Consider the following 25,185-nt stretch of genomic DNA (forward strand, 5'->3'; position numbering starts at 1 on the left):
AACAAACGACAACCACTGAACAACAGATTCCTATGTATATCATGGACAATACAAAGATAGCAACAGGACATTTAACGACCATAACTCTATAATCGACACACTTTTCCGTAGTCAAAAGAAAGTCATTAAAACAATACAATACGATTGAGCAACACGAAGGTAAAGAAAATCAAACATAGTCATAAACGTTGTAAGGAGACGGGATTATTCCAAATGCTATGTTCTAATTCAGTTGATAATAAACTCATTATACTTATAAGTTTGAATACAAAAGCATTTTATGGAGAGTTACATATACCTTTGAGAAAGGCATCCTCACTTCTGTAAAATGATGATTTTTTTTTATAATTAATTTGTTATCGTGTTTTTGAGATGTGGTCTTAATCATATTTACCAATAACTATTGTGATCATATACATTAATGACCAAAGCATGAAGTGCATGAAAAAAAAATTCTGAATATGTTATATGTAACATGGTGAAGTTCGTTTGGCTCCAAGCTGTAGATATTTAGTTATTGTTATGAATTTTCAAAATAATTGTGTATATTAAGTTACAGCTCAATAAGTGCATTGGTGCTTGGTAATATATTTGTTTGATCGGACGATGTATCGAAAAATTGTGTATGTCATCAATAATAGAATTGACATTCAGTCATATACCAGGTCACTTGTACAAATCTTACTTCGACATGAAAAAAAGAGAAGATTTTTTCAGAAACGAACCCAAAATTATGACATGCCTTCATACAACATACGACTTAACTTGTCAGTAAAGCGTACTGTACTGTCGGATGTTTAAACTTTCCGGTTAGTTATGGGTTTCAAATGCAGTTGCAAGTGTTTTAGTATTTTTAATTTCTACAAAAAAATATTGCAGTTGATCAAACGTACAAATACATATTTCTCAGATTTGAATTGAGTTGTTTTTAATATTTTTGTTTGGCAACGATCCTTGAAACAGTTTTTTTTTCACATTGTAACACAGAGGGAACTTTAAATGCGAGAATGTCAATTGTATCTTGTTATTCCGATAATGGAATGTGTTACCGTACATTAGACCGCGTTGAAAGAATCTAGTTACTGGTGTCATTTAAATAAATACTCGAAAATCACATTTATTTTTCTATTACGGAAATTGTTGAATTATGTTTGAAATAACAGGTAACTATGTATGTTTTATTTGAAATTTCATATTTGTCTACTACCTTGCGTTATCATATTATGTATATTGCTTTGAAAAGGAATTCATGATTTTCGTAGGAAATGATAGCAGGATCTCTGTTTGATGCTTATCGGCAAATATATCTGTAACAGAAATTAAAGATTTACAAATTTCACAAGAAAGCTGTACATCAAGACTGAATTGGTTTGTCTGCATGAAAAGTAAGTATCTATTGATTGTTTTAATAGTTCATCTATGATAATTAAATGTTTATATATATCAGATTTAAAAAAAAAGGTATATTTGTTAACTGTTAATATATATCTTACTTAGCCTTTTTTTAACTCAAATATAAACTAAAAATTGATAAATGTGAAGTGTACAGTAAAGATGTATCTACAAAACCTGATGTGATTTCTATGCACAGCGCTTGTGTTTCCGGAATAATTTTCATCAGGTGCCCTCGAGATTGAATGTTTGAAACCACAATAATATGAAGTTGGAGAGCAAATTGAAAAGAACCCTATCAGAGTAGCAAAACCAAATATGTATTTTAACCAGGACAAAATAATTTCATATGATATGTTGTAACAAAGCCAAATAGACCTCAGTGTATTTATTATCATTATTATCATCATCATCAATGTTATTAATACTATTCTAAGAATAATTTTATTATTAATATAGAAAACAAAACATATTATTATTATTTAGCTGCGGAACCGTAGCTCTTAGGTACTTATGATATTGTTCTACTATTTGCGGACCATAAAGCTACGGATTTCTCCTATTTCAAAATGTTCGGAATTGCGACCCAGGTGCAGGTCGCACTTATTTCCCAAAACATTATTGTTTATCGTCCATGCAGAGCTTGTCGATGTATATAGTTTGTTTTGGTAAATATTTTTCTAGGATATGACGTACCTATTTACTTTTGAATATTCATTTTTGTTTTCCATAGTAAATCATACATTATTGGTAATTTTGACATTTGTAAGTTGATACATCAAATACCGGTACCTTATCCCGGCCTCGTTAACTATTAGTAGTATATAATAAATGTAGACACTTTAATCTAATTATTTCCTTTTGTATACATTCTCCACTTATTTTGTTCAGACAAATTGAATCTCGTCGTGATGTCACGAAAAACAATTTACTGGTCTTTATGACACGATTGGTCCTATTGAAGAATGATAGTTCTTCTTTGGATAATTATTTTATAAGGATTGCTTTCGATTATGCCTTGTTTATGTGGATGTTCAGAATTATTACATGTATATAATGTGATGCATTGAAGTGAAAAATTTGTATAATGTCCAAGGACTACGTGTCTTATCTCACAAGCAATAAGTTTTTTTCAGTCTTAGATGTTAAGATTCCTGAATAAACGTTTGATCTGTAATTTTACCGATTGAGCCTATTTCCAATCGTGATAAATTGATTGAGGGAAAGTGTATTTGGCGGATAATCCTTCCATTCCAGGCAATCTTTGAAAAACGTAAAATAAATTGTAGCACACATTATTTTGTTTGTATCTTAAAATAGAATGTTCGAAAGGATAGCTACAACTTAACCAATAGAAAACGTCTTATGAAGTAAATCTGAATTAAATGGATCTAATACGGATTGTAACATATGTCGGCGAAAAACTGTGATTCATAAGAATATAGAAAAAAGTTTGCTATTTAAGCGACACAATAAGTTTCCATAGGAATACATGCAACCAGTTAACAACATGTACATGCTAAAACGTGCATACATGTTGTCAAGAAAAAAAATGAAAAATCTCATCACAAAACCAGTACGCTTATTTAGCACATGTACAATTTTCATTTCAAAAAAGTCTTGTAAAACTTGTAGAAAAATTAACTTTAATCAGATGTTTCAAAGGTCCGTTCAATTCAATAAGAAACCCTTCTTTTTGTTACGATTGCTAGGTAGTGTAATGTAGAGAGTTGAAAAAAAATCATACAGAATTGAAAGTACTGTCACTAGCACATCATTTGACATAAAATTCCAAAGATTTTTTATCACTCAATTTTTTCTATAATTTTTTTTATAACAGTTTAAAGTTTTATATATGTAGTAAGGGGATTAGTTAAAGGAATAGATGATAAGCAGTAGAATATGTTGAGTAGTTGAGGTAGCAATTACATATAATGGACTTTTAAACGATGCGAGGGACCATAAGGAAAGATGAGGTGATGATATGCTTATCTACCATTTGTTCCTCTGTAAAGCGCAATGCTTTCAATGTAGAAAATGTATAATTTCATACTTCATTTGGCAAGTCAACCTTTTTGAATAGAGTGTAACTGATGAGTCGTTTTCAGACGAAACGCTCGTCTGGCGTACAAAATTCTAATCCTGGTGTCTGTGATGAGCTTTTTCATACTTAAGAACTATAATGTAGTATATACGTCATACAAATATGGTTGGGACTTTAAGTGTCAGAAGAAGGCTTTAAGCATGGTCTTTTATTTGACCCTCCGTGGAGCACGCATTTCAATGTAGAAGATCTTCGATGTAGCATTTACGACATACCTCTGCTACATTGCTGGCTGATTTATCGGTAGGTACGAACACATCATTACGTATTTCGGAGCTTTAATTGTGTGTTTTATCCTTGAAATGGGCGCATCATTAACCCTTTCATTTATCTCTAAATGATTTTCGAAATGTGATATTGATGATATTCGAATATCAACAGAATTGAAAAAAAATATTAATCAAGTGATTTTTGTCCGTTTTGTTGATGGTGTCCTTTCCCGATTAGGACATTTTTTACTAAGTGTGAATTTGCATTGCAGGTAATACTTGCATAGCAGGAAACGATAAGCCTATTGACAGCTTAATAAAGTATGCAGGTTAAGAAATGTTAATGCTTCACAGATATGCTATAGTCACTGTAATAATTGTTATTCTATCATTTCTGTATTTAAAGTTCAGATTACTAACGATGCATTTCATGTAATAATAGTAGATAAAACTTATTCATTTGAATTTATTCGCGGTTTTGAATTATTCTTGACAGTGGAAGATGAAACTGTAAACGTATGTTTAATCGTTCTACGGTTGATATGTGCACCTGGTCCGCTACGTTTGAATATAGGTTCATGGTTAAGAAGACAACAATATGACCATAGCATTGATAGATTACAAAAGATAAAAACTGAAGAGTTTTTATACTTGACATAGGCAAATGAACATCATCTTGTCTTTAAGACCTTTTAACTTCGCCTATTCGTTTCCTTTTATCTTAGTGTTTTAACTACTTTTGTAATACTTCGCTCATTTCGTATAATTTTGTTTTAAAATATGAAGGAATAATTCATAATTGAAACAATTTTTTTAATAGATATGAAGCTATAGAATACTTTCCTTTCCGGAGAACATGAGTGCACCGAAAGTTGTGTTTGTGTGTGTTTTTTGTTGCCCACTCCCTATTTTCAGTATAATGTGAACTTTCCGACAAGTTCCTTTATATTCTTATTATATTTCTCTTTTAATTTATAATATTGTATGTTTGTGTTCGACTTAAAGTTTTGAATATACTATTAGTATCTTCTGTTTATTTCACAGATTATACAAGAACTTTACTTGTTATATTTTAAGATCATGTGGATTTTTCAAAACGACTAATACGGATAAGCAAGGACTCCAATTCTCAACAGCAGTCTGTGAGCATTCAGGAAATCCGGCAGTGAGAACAAGTGTAACGCCGACATCTAACGAATCCTATGGGTTAGCTTCAATCAATTCTACCAACACGTATGCAGTCGTTAACAAAATTAAAAAAACGGATTCTAAATTACAAAATTTTGACGAAACTTATGCTGAAACATCGTACGGAAAATATGATCGATTAAATGGTGTATCGAAACGAGAAATAGAATCAAAGGAAAATTTATATGACAGCCATGCAGGAATTCGTAACGAAAATGACCCAACATACGATAGTTCCAACTTTGGAGGAAGAAAACTGCAACTTGATAACGATGTTTATGATCATACAGACTCAATATTGACAGACGGTTATTCAAAAACTGTTATATCAGAAATAAGAAGTGAAAATGATGTATATGATAAAGCAGTGTAGCGCTGCAACATTCAATTTCCAGAGAAAAAAAAAAGTTAGTAATGTGGGAACTAAAACAAAATCATTTGTCACGTATGGTTTGACCAAAATAACGCCTTCATATATCTTATAATTATTTTTTAAATAATTAACCAACGTTGACCTAGGAAATCATACAAGTACTAAATGTTTTTAAAAGTCATGTATAGTTCACTTATTCTATGCGAATTTTGTTCTCTTTAAAGCATGCATACAAATAGATAGGTTTAGATTTCGCGGTAAGGCAGGAAACCAGAAGTTAAAAAATGCTAAAAGGGGTTGAAAATTAAAATGGGAACCTTTCTCTCTTTGTCGTTTAAAGATTGTCACAACTCTGTCCTGGTCTGATCACATCAACTATGTTATCAAAAATCTTAATTCGTCATAAGCGTCACTGAACAGAATTAGGAAATACTTGAATCATGATGTACAAATTTTATTTAACAATGCTTATTTTATTCCAAAATTGTATTGCTGTTTTTCAGCAATTTTTAATTGACTGTTTTCTAAAATAATTAGCATGAATAATTCTTAACAAACACGGTATTCGAAACCTGTCTATTGAGGAAGATACGGAATCTGGAAGTATTTCAGTTAATAGAAGAACACTTTACCACGAATCATTACTTAGTAAAAACATAAAGTTGCACCGAAATGCTTATCAAATCTAATTTTGCCATGAAATAGCAAACAATCAGGCAATACTCGACTTTTATATGATAGTTTGATTGTTCTTATATAAAACACGGAATTAATACATTTTTGTTAGAAGTCCTTTAATATTATACATGTTATATATATATTATCTATCATTATGTATTGGGAGATTGATTTTGTTTTAACTATGTAAATAATATTATGTTCCGAGAGAAATATGATCATTGGTTTAATCTAAATGAATTACTTTTTAAATAATTATATTATTTTCATTATTAATGATTAAAATTGGCTTTAGATTGAAGTCTCATTGACAAATACCCTACGGTTTCTTTAATCTATATAAATTTCAAGTTTTTTGTTACCTGATTTCATATGTTGACTTATTTTGAGTGTGTGTCTTTCATTCATGCTTAAAGGATTCACCTACGGACATTTTAAAAAATTCATCGTCATTTAAACTATTTTTAATCGGTTCTGATTACGTCATAATTTTGTTTGTTTTTGTGAAGCACATATTAAGTGCCACACTGCCTATAGAATCAGGAAACAAAGTTGGTGAAAACATGACAAACAAAAACCCGCTCAAGTGACATTAATTGAAGATCAGAATGTATAATTGTGCACGAATATAACATTCTTTTCATTGTTTTTTTCTGGTATTTCAAGATATAAGTTGGTTGAAATGCACTAGAAATTAGCAATTAAGGGGAGCTTACTCCGTAATTTGATATCATTCTAACCTCTAGATATTTCTCAAATTATCGGACACGCAGTAAAAAAAGAAGTACTATTTCTAACTGAGGATGAGAATATCTTCATAACATTATGGTTGGGTCTGTTGGGTTGTTGCAGTCATGTTTTGAAATTCGTCACAATTACATGGTTCTTGCATATACTGGCATTCAATATGTAATATATTTTTAGATCAATAATATCAACTAATGCATATCGGTTTTTCAGCTATCTAATGAAAAGATAAAGGTGTCTTTATTTACATTTCATCGATATCAAAGAACGTGCATATCATTACCTTTTGATTCTGGTTTGTAGAAAATACATTTAAATCATATTTTATGCTGATAAGCTGACATGCTTTTTATCCTATATGTTATTTTTATTTGCCCAATCAGCTTAATCACGGTAGGTTTACATGACTTTTCATCTTATTCTGAATATTTAACATGTTATAAGCACAAACGACTCACAGTTTTCTTGTCGTTCATTAATAATTCAGTGTATTTTTGAGAGCAACATTTAAAACTAACGGTTTTTTAACAAATGGTCTTGGTTTTTCAAAAAGAATTTGAATAAGAAAGAAGGCATTATATCTTGGGTTTAAAAACGAACTTTTTCTAGTTTGTAACTGTAATTTAGCGAAAGGCAATAATATACATCGTTTTATTTTTCCAATAGCTAAAATGGACTATGTTGATCAAATTTAACTTTTCAGTTTAATACAATTTTCTGTTCTGAAAACATTAAACCATAATCTTGCAGTATTACTATATATAAGACATAACTGGATTTTTTGTAAACCTGACTTTAGAACCGAGACCAGGGATAAATAATTTTCACAATGTCATTTAATGCCACACTTTTTTCTCAGTTTAAAATAATAGTTTGGGATTTATATATATATCAAAGTTACGAAACCTGCAGTTTTAAAAATAAAGTTAAGAAAAGGAAGGGACAGAAGTTAAATGCAATATACCATAAATATTCTACGAAGAGAGGCCTGGAACCAACAAGTTCCCCTCCATCCCCCCCCCCCCCTCCCCCCCCCAAAAAAAAAACAGTTCGCCCCTGTACTATTTCCGATAGACAATAAATTTTAAAGTAAATGGTGAATGGAATATGAAATAATAGAGATAGAGATCTGTATTTTCATATTTTAAAGTACTGCTTAGTGATGGAAATAAAACTATCATGGTGTTTTATTGATGTGTGACCCAAGTATAACATACGCTTGATCATACTCCTCATCACAGTAGTAACATTTGAAAATTGTTATGTTTTCCATTGATAGAACGATAACAAAATTATCATAAAGAAAAAAAGCAAATGAAATATTAAGGATTCACGTCTCAGTCCGACATTGTACTGCTTGATACTTTTGTCTGGGAAACATGATTTATGTGTAAGTTGTAACTGGCTTTGAACTAGCTTTCAGTAACCGCGAGCACTCTTATACCAATACTGTGTATCTATTGTTTTTATGTTAGTTGGGTTGTTTGTGCTTCGTTCCGGCCTATTGAGTAAAGCCATTTGTTACTGATTTTTACAGTTTGTTCTTCTTAAGTGCTGTAACACCACTGTACACAGTTAGGGGGTTGAGGGCTTACGAACATGTTTAACACAATCTTTATATGTCTGCCCCACGTCAAGAGCGTGTAAATGCATGGTTGTCGTTGGTTTACGGTGACCTATATCTACTTTTATCTTCGTCATTGAATTCGTTTGGATATTCGTCTCATTGGCATTCATACCACTTATCATTTCTCTCTCTCTCTCTCTCTCTCTCTCTCTCTCTCTCTCTCTCTCTCTCTCTCTCTCTCTCTCTCTCTCTCTCTCTCTCTCTCTCTCTATATATATATATATATATATGTCTGTTCTCACATTGATAATGTTTACAACACGAATATGGTCAATTTCTAGATGTAAGTCAATATGAGACAGACAAATATGTATCCATTGTATACCTTATTACTTGTTCAATTAGATATTTGCGTTCAACATACTTACCAAACATTGAATTATTTATTGAAGGGTGATTACTTTATTGGAAGTATGAAGTTAGCTTCTTTTCATTGTTTTCAAGGTGTTGTCTGCATTCTATGGGAATATCAATTGTTTTTTTGAATAAAGGTCCTCCAAACAATAACAAATATGTAAGAAATCAAGAAATTTCTTTATCAGTGATTTTTTGTTTAAATCAGAGTGGGCTCATTTACAAGGCAGGTTTGTCCCTCCTTTTTGAAGTTTAATCAAAATCAAAAGGATTAAATCTCGATCTCCATACTATTCAACTAGTAGAAATTGTGTTATGATCCACTGAATAAAATGTACAATAACCTGCAAAAATATATTTAAAGGACATGTATGATAAGCTGCAAAAATGTCTTAACAGCATCCGAATTTACCTGGATAGCTGCTCGCCCATGATGAAGCGAATTTGATTAGCAAATATTGCGTGAATATATAAGATATTACAATTTTTTTTTCATTACACTCAGCGTGTTAAAGTTACATTCATATAGGCATATATATATCTCCTTTTGTGTAGTGACCACTGTGAATTATACCATGTCCATTGGATTTCTTATGAAACACCATGCGTTAGAATATTTATAAAGTGTAAAGAAAATCAACCTAACAATTTCATAGTAGATCTTATTCTTTACTTCCACCCGAGATGTATGTGAATTTAGCGGCCGGTTCGTTATTCGTTATTCGATATTCCAATTTTCTGAGTTGAAAGTAATAAAAATTTAACTTTGAATAGCATTAAATGTTGATAGTATTAGTTAAAATGTGTAAACAGAGATATAGGTAAGTTTTCGTAAATTCTCGTTGTCCTCATATATAAACCCTTCTGTGAATCGAACATTTATTTTTATGAAACATAGATTTTTATCAATTAAATGCAATCAAAGATTAACATTGAAAAGATGATTTTTCAAAAAAAAAAAAGAAAAAAAAAAACGGCCACTTTAGGTAGATTTGAAAATATTAAACGAAACAACTATGGAAAGCTGAATAAGAGATACTTTCGATTGACTTCATATTCAACATATATACAGATCTAAAGGCCCTAGGCGTTGACTGGATCTTAATGATCACTAATGCAATCTTCATAATATTATGCATATAGTTAGTTAATGTATAGATACAAATGTCATCAAAAGTAATTAAGGTTAAGTTAAAGTTCTCGTATTCTATATTTACAGAGGGCCCAAAGTGCCAGTTTAATATACGAAATATATAGTGAAAACCTACCAGCGACCGCTGAAAATACAGTGGCACCCCCTTAGTTTTTCCATGTCCATAAAATTTATGATCTTTTACACTATGTAAATATACAGATCCTGTCAAAAGTAACTCCCAGAAAAATGGCATATTCGATATCTATGGAGAGCTTAAAGTGTCACTTTCCAAAAAAATACGTCAAAAACTCAATATTAAGGGCCCATGGTGTTGGCTAGACCTTCCCGATCTCTCAAACTTCATAATATTATGCATATTGTTAGTTAATATATCGATACAAATGGCATCAAAAGTTATTTTGGTAAAGTTTACGTCATCTGTGTTTACGGAGGTTCAAAGTGCCAGTTTGATATTCAAATTATATAGTGAAAATCTACCAGAGACAATTTAAACTCTCCGTAGATATCGAAGATGACTTTATTCTTGGAAATTCTTTTGATGCGATCTGTATATATATAGTCTAAAAGATCATTGAACTTTATGGACATTCGAAGATCATGGGGTCTCGACGTCATTTAAGTCGGGTTCGCTTGGTTTTCACTATATATTTTGAATATCAAAGTAGCTTTTTGAGCCCTCCGTAAACATAGAACACAAGAAGTTAACCCAAATTACTTTTAGTGTCATTTGTATCTTTATATTGACCTATTATCTGCATCATATTATGAAGATTAAGAGATCATGGAGATTTAGCCATCGCCCTGAGTCATTCTACCTGAATATTTGACGATTTTTAGCTGAAAAGGGACAATATCTTTTATTTTTGTCTTTCACAATTATTTCTTTCTTTTTTTTTAAATGTTACTAGAGTGATAGTTTTTTTTTTATATTTGAGGGTTTATATCTGATGTCAACGAATATTTACTACCGCTTGAAGGGGTGTTAAAACGATTAAAATTATTTCCTACGTATCTGTTTACTCTTTTTAACTATGACTATCATGCTTTGAATGTTATCGAATATTTTAATTTTTCTTATTTTCAACTAAAAAATTTGAATATCGAACGGACTGCTAGCAGCCGGTTGGATATTGAATATCGAATAACAGATAACGAACCGGCTGCTAACTTCAAATTCCTCTGCCCGAGCGGGGCTGTAACCTGTACTTTACACTTCTCACTTCTACAAAAACACTTCCTAGCATTGCGCAGACGCCTTATCATATATATGCGTGTATTTGTATGTGCTTCCTAAGGTACATGTCTGAATGACGAATAGGAATTTTAAAGGGTGCATACTTTTACATCCCAACAAACTGTGAACTTCTAACCAATCGATTGATCTATATTTACCCTAAAATGTCCTGTTTATCATTTTTGGTAACTTGGTGACAAAACTCATGTCTTATTTTGCTCAAAAATATTTGTGTCTTGTCCTGTTTCTGTTAGAAATTCTCGATATCCCGTACATTTACTTAATGATGAAATATTTGCCCTATCAAAGAATTAATAAATTAAAAAAACGAAGTAGTTTACAAACGAAATATTAAAAAAAGAAAGGGATTATACTTTACAGGTGAGGTTAAAATTAATGAGACAAAATTAAGTTGATCATTAACTTTTGGAAAATAATTGTTTTCAAAAATTCAGAAGATATAATGTAAATCATTAAATAAAAAGGTGAATGCCAGTTATTTCTTCGTGTATTTATATGGTAATTCACTATTGTTATAATCTCCAAACGGATATAATCAACGAGCAATGTGTATGATAATAATTATAAAAATTAAAAAAAAAACTACTAGCCGACTCTTGTCATTATATAAAATTGATATATTTACACTTTACATCGAAATAAGATTAAAAAAAAAAAAAAAAAAAACAAATGCGGAAATCATTTGACTTCATATACATACATCATCTTTTTCTAACTATTATCTTTTTAATTATGTATTCATCTACATTTATTCACATGATTCGTATCACTCTTGAACGGAAGCAAACATAGATTGAACCTGAATTTGTATTTTCATCAATTTAGCATGCATCGTAGACAACACTAACTATATAATTTCGGATGTTCAACTGAATGCACATATGTCACATATGTTAAAAGAACATACACTTCAAAATGATCCGAGTCTGAAAAGACCAGTTTTTGTGCTTGACCAGTAAAGTCGAGCACACATTTTACTCGACTAGTCTCTACAGTACTTAACTGTACTTAATTGTACTGGACTAGGTCTCGAATTTACTTAATTAGTCTGATTCAGTACTTGATGATCTTGGTGTAGTCTGAAATGGTCTCGACCAAGGATCGACTAGTCTCGACCTGTCTCAACCAGTCTCGACCTGTCTTGACTAGTCTTGACTCAGTCTTAAACAGTCTCGACCTGTCTCGACTAGTCTGGACCTTCAAATTTAGTCTTTACTGGTATAAATCAGCCCATCTAACTAGATTAAATATAGATCTTACAACATTCCAGTTTATTTGTTAGTTTGATTCATTGCTGTGAAATGAAAGAATTCAATTAGTAGGTAAAAAAAAAGAAGATTAAATTCAGATAGGTATCTTTAATTTTTTTTATAACTTTTTGAAATAAACCTTTTTTTTTTATAATTTGGGATAAAGTATATATGATATAGTTATATAATTTCTTAAAAGTTTTATCCCTTTTTTATATGAGCGCAAAACATTTTTTGTGGTCGTATATTGGTATGACGTTGGAGTCGTCGTCGTCGTCGTCGTCCGAAGACACATTAGTTTTCGAACTCTAACTTTAGTTTAAGTGAATGGATCTCAATGAAATTTTACCATAAGGTTCAATATCACAAAAGAAAGGTGGGGATTGATTTTGGGGGTTATGGTGCCAACAGTTAAGGAATAATGGGCCAAAAAGGGGCCAAAGATAAGCATTTTTGTAACTTTCAGACATAACTTGTGTGTAAGTGTATGGATCTCTCTGACATTGTATCACAAGGTTCCATATCACAAAGGGAATGCTGGGATTGATTTTTGGGGTAAATGCCTCCAAATTTTAGGAATTAGGGGAAAAAAAGGGGCAAAAAACAAGCATTTTTCTAGTTTCATGACAATAACTAGTGTGTAAGTGTATGGATCTTTATGAAATTGTACTACAAGGTTCCATATCACAAAGGGAAAGCTGGGTTTGAGTTTGGGGGTAATTGACCAAAAAGCTTAGGAAGAAGGGGCCAAGAAGGGGCCAAAAATAAGCATTTTTCAAGTTTCTAGACAATAACTTGTGTTCAAGTGTATGGATCTCTCTGAAATTGTACTGCAAGGTACCATACCACAAAGGGAAGGCTGGGATTGATTTTGGGGGTAATTCCCTCAAAATTTTAGGAATTAGGGGCCATAAAAGGGCAAAAAACAAGCATTTTTCTAGTTTCAGGACAATAACTTGTGTGTTAGTGTATGGATCTTTAAGAAATTGTACTGCAAGGGTTCCATATCACAAAGGGAAAGCTGGGTTTGAGTTTGGGGGTAATTGCCTTAAAGGTTTAGGAATTTGGGACCAAAAAGGGGCCAAAAAACAAGCATTTTTCTAGTTTCCAGACAATAACTTGTGTTCAAGTGTATGGATCTCTCTGAAATTGTACTACAAGGTACCATACCACAAATGGAAGGCTGGGAATGAGTTTGGGGGTAATGAATCATAAGGGGGTTCAAAAAATTTTGGGGGGGGGATTTTTTGTTCCTTTTTTTTTCTTTAAAATTTTCCATTTTAAATTGGTTATTTCTGATGTATATATAAAAGCAAATAATAATGATATGGTTTGAATAGGTAAATTAAAAAATTTTAAGGTCTTAGACCACTTTAATTCTGTGTCAGAACCCTATGCTGTGTCAAATATTCAATTACAATCCAAATTCAGTGCTGTATCAAGCTTGAATGTTGTGTTCATACTTGCCCCAACTGTTCAGGGTTCGACCTCTGCGGTCGTATCAAGCTGCGCCCCAGCGGAGCATTTTATTATATATATAATATGAATATATCAAAAAGGGATCAAACTTTAAAGAAATTATTAAAATATTTCTTCTGATTAGTGGTGATGTATAAAGCAATACCTCCTGCTTGAGGAAACTTATTAAAAAGATCACACCTACCAGAGAGTTTTACATTCTAAATAACATTCATTCAAAATTGCAACATCCTGTTAAACTTAAATCGCAGGGCTTTTTGAATTCACTAGATAAGTAATACACGAGTTTAAGAAAAGTAGGGCTTTAAACCATATTAAAGTGGTTCTTGAATGCCATGTCTTTAAATTTGACAAAAAATATTTTTGGATATGATTAAAATACATTTTTACTGTAACTTTGGAACAATTTCCTCTTTTAAAAGGTTATCAAGGATTGTTATGAAAGTTAATGATATTAAATTCTTGTTTTAACAACAAAAGGTGTCTTTTTTAAAAATTTCATAACCTTTTCAAATCAGTTTGGTTTTTTATCCAACTTTTCAGCTATCTTTATTATCTATTTATCATGCAAAAAAACAGGTTGTTTTGTATATTGGTGTATTACTGTCAAATTTTCAGTTTTGACAAAATTCAGTTAGATACCTATAATTTAGATATTTAAATTTGACAGCAATAAACCAAATTACCAAATAACCTGTTTTTTGTAAGAATAATATATAATAAAGATAGCTATAGATTTGGATGAAAATCCAAGTTGCTTTAAAATAATCTAAAGTGTACAATCTGAATATAGTCCGAATTGCAAATTCTAGCTTTTTTGACCTAGATTAATTTAATCCTTAAATTTGACAGCAATACACCAAACTACATAATTACCTATGATTCGGTAAGATCAATATATTACAAAGATAGCTGTATAGTTTGATGAAAATCCTAGTTGATTTGAAAAAGTTATAAAAAAAATAAAGTGTACTATCTGAATATAGTCCGAACTGCAAATTCAATCTTTTTTTACCTAGATTAATTTAATTCTTAAATTTGACAGCAATACACCAAACTACATAATGACCTGTGATTCAGTAAGATCAATATATTACCAAGGTAGCTGTATAGTTTGATGAAAATCCAAGTTGATTTGAAAAAGTTATAAAAAAAATTAAAGTGTACTATCTGAATTTTGTCCAAACTGCAAATCCTAGCTTTTTTTACCTAGATTAATTTAAATCTTAAATTTGTCAGCAATACATCAAACTACATAATGACCTGGGATTCAGTAAGATCAATATATTACTAAGATAGCTTCATAGTTTGATGAAAATCCAAGTTGATTTGAAAAAATTATGAAAAAGATTAAAGATGCCTATCTGAATTTAATATTTTTTTTTACCTATTAATTAAATTCTTTCATTTCACAGCAATGAATCAAACTACCAAATAGACTGGTATTTTGTAAGATCTATATATAATTTAGTAAGATGAGCTGATTTACACCAGTGAAGACTAAATTTGAAGGTCCAGACTAGTCGAGACAGGTCGAGACTGGTTGAGACTGAGTCGAGACTGGTTGAGACAGGTCGAGACTGGTCGAGGCTTGGTCGAGACCATTTCAGACTTCACCAAGATCATCAAGTACTGAATCGGACTAATTAAGTAGAGTCGAGACCTAGTCGAGTACAATTAAGTACAGTTAAGTACTGTAGAGACAATGTCGAGACTAGTCGAGAAAAATGTGTGCTCGACTTTACTGGTCGAGCACAAAAACTGGTCTTTTCAGACTCGGAGCAGTTTGTAGTGGTACGTATGCTTGTCGTGCGGATCCCTAGTCGCCTAATAACTGCGAAACAATTCCCAAAACAGTGTTTGCATTTGCTAATATAAAGTTATTTGCTATCAAATAGTTTTCTTCTATAACCAGTTGTAGACCTTGAAGGGAATCCTGACATTGTCTGACATTATTTAGGTGATAATGTCATGGAAAACAAAGACAATAAGCATACGCTGTAGATTGGAAAATATTCAATCCTTTCCATTCATCCATTAGAAGTTTATCTGGTGATAATATTGAATACTCCTTAATCGTAAACAATCCGCAAGCATTATTTTCAACAGATTAAAAAATCTTTTCTTGTGGAATGATTGCAGTGTTAGTGATTGGTAATGGATATCCGACATAGTCATTAGGTGGTACAGTTTTGTGAGTGTACATTTCGATTTAGAATACATAATGATGTGTATAGCTTTACTATATTGTTTTGTGTTTTAGCCATCCTGATGCAGCGTCGTGATACACATTTCGTAATAGAGTACTCAGACAGGACTTGTATTTTTTGTATTTATATTTGTTATTATGGATTGTACTTGTATATTCTAGGCATATCCATTGCACCACTTTGACATGTAGTATGTATATAAGTATTTTATTGAGTGTTATTGACACAAAAACTTCTGTGTTATTCCTTTTTTAAAATAAATTCGCTTCCGCTATTTCAGAGCCTTGATCTAAGAAATTATCTGTAAAAATCAATAACTTGGATTGCAGTATTTTTTCAACTTCGTTTACATATTATGTATGCGGTTCGATGGGAAAATTCCACATTAATACATCAAAGTTAGATATTTGATCTGAAAATAAAATGAACGCCAACCATAGCTATGCATTGTGTAAAGTTGCTCTAAAAGTATTTCACGAGCACGACCCTCTATTCTGTTCTCGAACATGTTGTTTTCAGGAATAAGTAGTGCAAGCAATTTGATCTCTCAACACAATAAATCAGCCGTTTGAAACATCGCATAAAACAAGGCATTAAATTATCAGGTTTTCATATGGATTGTGGCAGTTTTTCAGACCTCCAAAACATGACTGTTTTCATAAAATAAGAACAGATTAAATCTTTACATTCGGAGTTAGTAGCTATTATATCTTTCAGCATAATTTTTAAGAGAGCATATCACAGTAGTTGAGTGTGCGTAAAGATATTTATTAGAAGTTTTTCACCAACTAAAAAAGATAATCGCCAATCTAGATCTTATTTTGGTGAACCCTTAACTCCAATCTTTACGAAAAGTACTCCGTGTTTTATAATACTTTGTTTTACAGTATGACTAGGCCATGAGTTACTTGATCTTGTTATCCACTATGATGCAGGGGATATCCACATTTTACAATGTAAACACATTGCACTGTCAATTTCCCCACATATGTCAGATATACACGGTCCATGAATTGTGATCATTACAGTGGTCATGAAATTTGTTTATATAATGTACTAGAATAATAACGTTTACCATTGTGTTCTTCGCCTTTGGTAAGATCATACAGACGTCTGTAATATTCTAGTTTCAACTGAACAAAACTAGTTTTAACATCGTCTCGTTCCATCGACAAATATGATATATTTGGATCAAAGTAAGGATTACATCTTCATAAACCTCTATCGCTTTATCTTGAAACATCATACAAATCACTGCCTCGCATCTCAAGTCCTTCCCCAAAGCTTCCACTTACAAATGTAAATTTTGTGTTTCTTGACATATTGTCCCTGCCAGCGTTCATAAATCTGACTCGTTTAACATGGTATCCTGATCCAACTATATTTTGACACATATAGAGATATAGCAATATGGTCAGCACAATAGAAAATACCAGATTCCTTGTTAAATAATAGTATCATTGATATTCGTCAATAAAATAATCATTTTACTACTGGTTCCTGAGATGTACAATTTAATCAGGTACTCTCCTTGTAATGTTGGCTATCTATTTCGTCTTCATTTAAAAGCCTTTCAAAATAACAAAGTTAGTCAATGATCAACAATATGGCTATTGTCATATCAATCATATGATATCCTTGACAGCAGCAGGTTTCATTGAACGTACATACAAATATATAAAGTCCGGCCTTCACTTTAAGAGACGTTTGTCTAGACTTGCGACATAGGATACACTTGATTTAAGCTTAGCTATAAAAATAGAACGCATAATGCGTTTTTCCTATAAGGTGATGAAACTTGATAAGTTATATTGTATACCGCAAATAGAGTCAATTGAAGATTATATTCTCTTTAGAAATGCATATGTGTACAGTATTGAAATATAAAACAAGTTACGTTGCAGGTCCGGACATCTCTATTGATGTTCCAATAATTAAATACTATACATTTTTGGTGCATATAATTATCAGTGAAAGCTTTCACATGTTGTGTACTTTTGCCACACAGATACACATATTTCAATTAAATACCTGGTTAAAACTACATATGAAACAAAAAAAGAGATACCATATGTTTGCCTTTTAACGTGGGTTAACTTTTAAGTATTGGGCAACGTTAATTATTTCAAATACAGTTTCTCTGATTCTTGCAGTGCCTTTCAATGAACAGTACAAGCGTTGGGGAAAAAAATACAACGACAGCAGATATTATTGTTGGCAAAAAAACAGACTTCTTTTACCGTCATCATTTTGTGGGATATATTCGTTTTTGTTTTATGCAGTGAGGTTATGGACGAATATTTTTAGAGAAAACATCGACATTTAAAAATCCGGTATATTCTATTATTTGTATCTTTTAGAAAAATTAAAACAATAAACACCAATAGATTTTGTATACTTGTTCATTGATTTCACTATATCTTTATTGCCTTGTTATTAGGTCAGCTTGCTAAAATGGAAATTGAGGTATTCTAAGACTGGTCGTTTTATAGTTTTTATTGCAAAAAGTGTCCTCTGCACTATCGTGTTGTATGGAATTACTTCAAGAATATAATATTGACAATTTATTGCAATTCAAGACTATATACTGCTAAATGTATTCAACTATATCTTACCCTACACAACCTTCTAGGATTGTAATTGGTTAAAAGCGAACTTGTGGGTACCGTGTGCATGCATTATTTTGTCAGTGTGTGTGTATTATTTTAATTACACGTCAGTGGACGTGGTTTATTTTGAATACAGAGTTAGCAGTAATAGTGTTTTTGCAACCTATCTGTTACATAAAAACAAGCAAGGCCAATGTCAAATATACAATCAAAATCCAAAACGACAATTACAGTAACTGTTTGTCGTTTTACACCAAAAGTGCATTGCTCCTTATTTCTTCAATTGATATAAAGGGCTTCAATTTTTTTTACATTCTCACACTTTCTATCAAATTAATGTTAACGTAGTTGTTCAAGTTTGTTCATTTTGTATTTAGTTTCTATAGTACATATCAGCTTGATTCTGATAGCTTGACTTTATATATTTCTATAGCCCTTTTTCTCGAATTTCAGGACTTCACCAAAACCCAAAATTTTGCTACACGGGTGTATTAAACCAAACAGGAAATAAAACAAAGGAGACATATTTTACTCGAAGAAACTGCAATGACGACGTCAAATGGTACATTTGTAAAGATAGTGAGTAGTATTTACGATATGGTCAAACATTTGAAAAAAATGAAATATAATTTTCAGACAACTTTATATATTTGTATGTACGATCAACGAATGCCTTCAGAAGCATTGCAAATATTTAATACCAGGTATTGTATATCAATCTCTTTTTGCGAACTTTAATCTAAATAATTAGTATGCTGACAAAATAGTCTGGTATAGTTGTAGTTTTATCTAGTGTGTTTTCGGTCATTTATCAATCTATGTTTTTGGTTTTGTCACACATGTGTCAATCCTTTCATATGAGTAAGAATGAGTGTTTGTAACAGGAGTCTACTATTGTTAACATCTCACAAATTCATTAATTATATAGAAATCAAAATAAAACGAAATTGTCGTTAACAATTTTTCTATTTCCTTTACAATAAATTCAGAAGGCGAATCAAGATAAGAAACACAGACTGAGGGAAAAAACATAAAAGAACGAGACATTGTCTGTTTAAGATGTTGATATCGACGATATCGACGACATCGAGTCGATATCGACAAATTTTGTTACAAATGTCGATCTACTACAGTTATCTATAATAAACAATTACCTTTCTCCTGGTTTGTCTGTTTAAGATGTCGATATCGAAAAACTACGTTTCAAATGTGTACAGTTATCTATATAGACAATTTAGTTTCACCTGGTTTGTCTTTTAAAGATGTCGACGATATCAATTCCATATCAAAATTAAGAAATGTCTTCTGAATTTGTTTCTCTATTGATTTCAATTAGTTAAGTTTACGTACCTTAATCAAATATTTGGGTAAGGTCCACGATTGAAGCAACAAACCAACAGACACAAAAAGAATAAGGATGTAATAAACTATAGGTCACCGTACCGTCGAATGGAAAAAAACAAACATTCTGATTTATGTATAATTGACAAACAAAAATGAAATATTGCCGACAGCAACCGACGACAACCACTGAACCAAATAGCTCTAGAGTAGGTTCAGTCACACGGAGCATATGGCGCGGTTAAACATGTTTATGAGCGTTAACCCCTGCTCTTAAATCTAAGACGGTAGAACATCATCAAAACATAAATACAAAATATAAAAAAACAGTTGGAAAAGGTATGACTTTTCAGATCGGCACAAAGAATAACCACAATTAGACAACATCACAAAGTACCGATCTAAGATTACTCAAAACTATTTAAATTCAGTTAAAATATAATTTGAACCAATAAATAAACCATTTTTTTCCTGTTTGAAATTGAAACCATGCAGTTCACATCCAATGGATTTAAATTTCACATAGTAAGTCATGTTTGTACTGTATCGGCAATTTTTCGATTTGTGTATGTAACCATATTTCACTTAGCTATCACCTAAATTATAATGTCAAATAACAAGCAGATCAAATTATCTTTTTTTTAAAGAAAGCAGTGCTTTGGTTTTAAAGGAAACAGTAATTTAAAGAGATGATCACTTGATTGTCTTTTTAAACAATAAATTGATTGACATTATATCAATCTTTATATTAGGTCTTAATTTAATCAGCTTTGTATGTCAAATTTTTATTTCATTATCTTAAGTCAACTTCGAAATGAAATTGACACCAGGATATGTCATTGGTGACATCATCAAAATTGACATCTAGTAATGCCATGAGTGTAAAGGTTCATCGATATTGATTTGATATCGTGTCGACATTGTCGATATCGATATTGTCTATATTGACATCTGGATTCGTCTTGGACATGTATAGGAGAACACCCCTGCAACAAAAAATCCGTATACTTTGAAGACAACGAACGTAACGTATCAAATGAAAAACATAAACGCCATACGATGTGCAAGAGGATATAATACTGCTGAGAAATGGGAAATTGAAGATTTAATAGCTTGAAACATCATGTTTGTTATATATTCTAGCTTGAAGTCTGGGATATGTGAGATACAATCACTCACTAGTATGTGGGTTATTGGACGTCATCACAAAAGTGGATATTTTGCTATTCAAATAAATATTGAATGGAGTGTATTTCAAAAGTAATGTCCTTATGTTTCCGATATAATTCAAGTGTTTTATAGGTTAGATATTTTAGAAAAACAACAAGAGTCATTAAATGTTGAACATGGCAAATGCTCTTTGAATTGTTTTCATTATTTTGCGTGAAATGCAACGTGAAAGTCCTACACATGTCTTTAAGTTAACGATATAAAGTACCAATACTCATTGTGCATAACTATATATTGCTTATCAAGACGATGAAATGTCATAAGTTATATTGATTTATTGTTGTTTCATCTGTCAAATGTTTGTTTATCATGTTATGTGATTTTAAGTTTTACGTGCGATATCGTGATATGGTTGACTGCTATCGAATATCTGTGTCACATAAGTCAACTGTTTTACTTGCAATTAGAAAGGTGACGGGGGTCATTAGTAAAGCAGGGATTCCGTAGATCCTGAGTTTAAAAAGAACGCGTCGGTTTTGCAGTAATTTTAAATGTTATATTTTGTGTAATTCTGCTTTTCAGTGTATTTAATTTTCTTAACGTTGAAATACATTTGTGACATAAATCTTTTTTCAAACTTTTAATTATTTTTCTGGAATAGAGAGTTATTTTCTATTTTTCATCTTTATTTATCCGGACGTTTTGCCCTGTGGAGATTTCCATGGACACAATGGAAATAATTCTAAAGGTCGTAATGCGATACTGAATGAAGATGAAAACTTATTAAACGGCTGATACTGGATTTTTTTAAAATTAGGATCGTAGTAATACAATGAACACCAATTATCTCTTTATTAACAAACAGCTTTTGTTTGCGAGTCGTAATTCCATCGTATAATATATAGTATCGCAATCACTGAAATTCAACAATATTATCCACAATTTGTTTACCGATGCAAATCTTGGCTGAATATCTGTCACGGATAGTATCCAAGCGGGTAACATCGAATATTTTCCATTGAGTGCCATTCCTCTTCTGTGCATTTACAAACTATCAGATGTGTTAACTCAGTTGAATTCTTTTGTAATATTGTACACATTAACATTATTCAAAAAAGAAATTTAGAGAAAAGTATATTTCATTTAAATATTTGCTTTTAATTTTACCGTTTAAGATATCATTTCCTTGAAATTTAAAATGTTGTATTTTGATTTTGTACAACAAAAAATGTTTGTTGCATTTGAATATATACATTAAAACAGAAAAATTACTCGGATAGTTTCTTCAATAATATTGTGGTTTGATAGAATAAATAGTTCAAGGAACTGAAATGGTCAAAATGCGTATTCGGATTTCTTTTTCGTGGTTATAATTTGAATATAGTACTAATGAATATAATTTGAGGGGTATGGATAACATTTGAATAAGGCTCGTGTTAAATATTGGGTGGGGTTGGTATTAAATTTTTAACAGAAACGCGTAACATACTATAATTCATTCACTGTTGTTATGTGTCCAGTGTCAAACATAACAGTTATATCGGCAGTGCAAATGACGGCGTTATTAAAAAGTAGTTTTCTAATAAATCTAAAGACATACAAAACGGAATCCAGTTATTTTTATAATCATGCGGGTTTTTTTTCTAGAAATGTTTGCTTCCTTTCTGATAATAGAGAAGAATGAAAAATATTTTCAGTTTGCTTGTATTGCTATTTAAGACTCATCTAACAAATGCATAAACGTTGTGGCCGCTGTAATGAGCAAAGGAAAAGAAAAAAATATTGGGTGATGTATGAAATACTGTTTTCTTGTTTAATTTTATTGCATCTAACAGAATGGTTTGAAATATAGAATCATATTTTGTTTCCGATATGACATATAATCGAGCACACCCTTATTAGTGACTTAACATAGACTAGAGTGTAACCTACCTGGAAGTTCTAGTTGTACCTTTCCGTTTTCTCCAACCATTCTACATCCAATATTTATCAAACGAAAAACACACATAATCCATTAATATATATGCATGAATATTAGTTTTTTTCCTCTCTCTCCCGAAGTACCACTTAAAATTACAAATGGATATCATTTCAATCCCACAACAAAAAAGAGGTGCGTATCCAATAAATTAAAACATACATCTGAATGAAAATTATTCAAGATCTTTTTATAGTAATTATTTTACTGTTCAGTAAGTAGATGGTCAGCTTGATCTTAAATTTTGCTTGCAGATTATTGGGTACAACACGGGAAAAATGAAAAGAAATCCATTACAAACTGAAATAAAATTCTATAAAATGCTCTAATGTGAAGATTCGATCTTAATATTTAATGTGTATTTTGGCGAATGTCCAAATAACTGTCCATACCTGGGAAATAATAAAAGGCCTCCCCTCCATGTTTTTTTACCAGGAATGCACAGTTATTTGGACACTCTCTATTACGTAACAGTTAGTCTTGTCTATCATTTGACAAAATATTTTCACTTAAAACAGTCATATTCGTTCAAGATTTAGAGTTAACATGAACGATGGTTAGGAATTTGGTGATGTCATATCGTTAGACAAGATACATTACCAATACGGTACTGAATGACGTGCATCTCCGATAAGGCTTGTCAGTATTTTTCAAAAAAATTAGCACGACGGATGTTACTAATGAAGCAAGAACTGCTGATTGTCCTGGATAACCGGAATTCACTGCCTGCTTGTAGTTGGGTTTGTGTAGATGAATCTTAATTCTCAATCTGTGAAGTGTTTTGTGAACCGTGTTTTGTCATTTTTGTATTTTTTACCACGATGTTGTCTGTTTTATTGACTTATAGTTTTTAAATGACCCTTTCGGTATGTTCTGGTTCTTTGGATAGAGGCATGCGAAAACAACTAAAATACGGGGTCTTCAATTCGTGAGATGACTAGAATCATAGATGTCTAGCTGTTTTCTGATCTTATTCTGATTGTATTATCAGAGTGAATTATCCACAATCCCTTTGAAAATAATGACTCTATCTTTATCATATCAAGAAATATCTTATAATACTTCATTAACTCTTTTACTGTACAAGTCCTTTATTCATTATATTTCCAATATAAATGAGAAGATGTGGCATGAGTGCCAATGAGACAACTATCCATCCAAGTCCCAATGTATAAAAAGTAAACAATTATTCCAAGTACATTATTGAAGAATAGTTTATTTCGAACGGTGGTATACTACTGTTGCCTTTATTTATTCTTAAAATTTTTATAACATCATAAAAAAGATATCAGGTTTATAAGATCTTCAAATTCAGATATGTAATTTGAAGAGTCTTATTTTTAATGAGAAGTTGATCCCAATTTCCATCTACATTTCAATTATAATGTTATTTTAGAAAATACTATCACAGATCTAAAAAAGGGGAAAGCTTCTAAGGGGAAATCAAAACCAAAATTCCAAAAAATCAAACAACATCATGGTCGAAAGAAAAAACAACAATGGAAAAATTAACAGTCAACAAAACACTACGCAGGAACCTATATATTGAGTAACACGACCCCGACCTTTTACAGGGTGTAAACGCAGGTGTTCAGCAATGGTACGCAGTTCCAAACTTTTTTTTTGCATCAGTCGTGGTTCTCCTTGCATGTAAAATTTCGGTGATATTTGCATTCGAAGATGTCGCAGTCTTTATAGTACATGACTCGTCATCAGATAAACTGAAGCTTAAATCCATATCAGTTGTATTTATATTGAATACAAATATAATTCAGTAGCATTTTTGACAGCAGGCTTAGTATTATATCCACATTTTTTGACATTGTTAAATATATTTGATTCTTTTCTTTCTAATAATAACTTTTACTAGGAAATCAAACAGCTCACGTAATTAACACAACGATGTTTTCATCAGAAATTACATCAAAAAAGATATTAGAAAATCAGCGAAACACCAGGACAACGATAGTGAAAGGTATGTCTGACACTTATTACAAACACATCCTATAAAACGTTAACCCGAATAATTCAGTCCTTCTCCTTTAGGTGTAATACCACCAAATCA

At 31.4% G+C, this 25,185-nt stretch overlaps 1 long non-coding RNA gene across 3 annotated transcripts in view; it reads left to right on the forward strand.

Annotated features, from left to right (window-relative positions):
• LOC127699914 (uncharacterized) overlaps nucleotides 1-7,721 on the forward strand; it is a 36,508-nt gene extending 28,787 nt beyond the window's left edge. For all 3 annotated transcript variants that reach the window (XR_007981289.1, XR_007981288.1, XR_007981290.1), the window contains 2 exons: nucleotides 1,263-1,385; nucleotides 4,783-7,721. This is a non-coding gene — a long non-coding RNA (uncharacterized LOC127699914). The remainder of the gene's footprint in view (nucleotides 1-1,262; nucleotides 1,386-4,782) is intronic.
• Nucleotides 7,722-25,185: the final 17,464 nt, after the last annotated feature.

The sequence above is a fragment of the Mytilus californianus genome, unplaced genomic scaffold, assembly GCF_021869535.1.
Source record: "Mytilus californianus isolate M0D057914Y unplaced genomic scaffold, xbMytCali1.0.p SCAF_44, whole genome shotgun sequence".
NCBI lineage: Eukaryota > Metazoa > Mollusca > Bivalvia > Mytilida > Mytilidae > Mytilus > Mytilus californianus.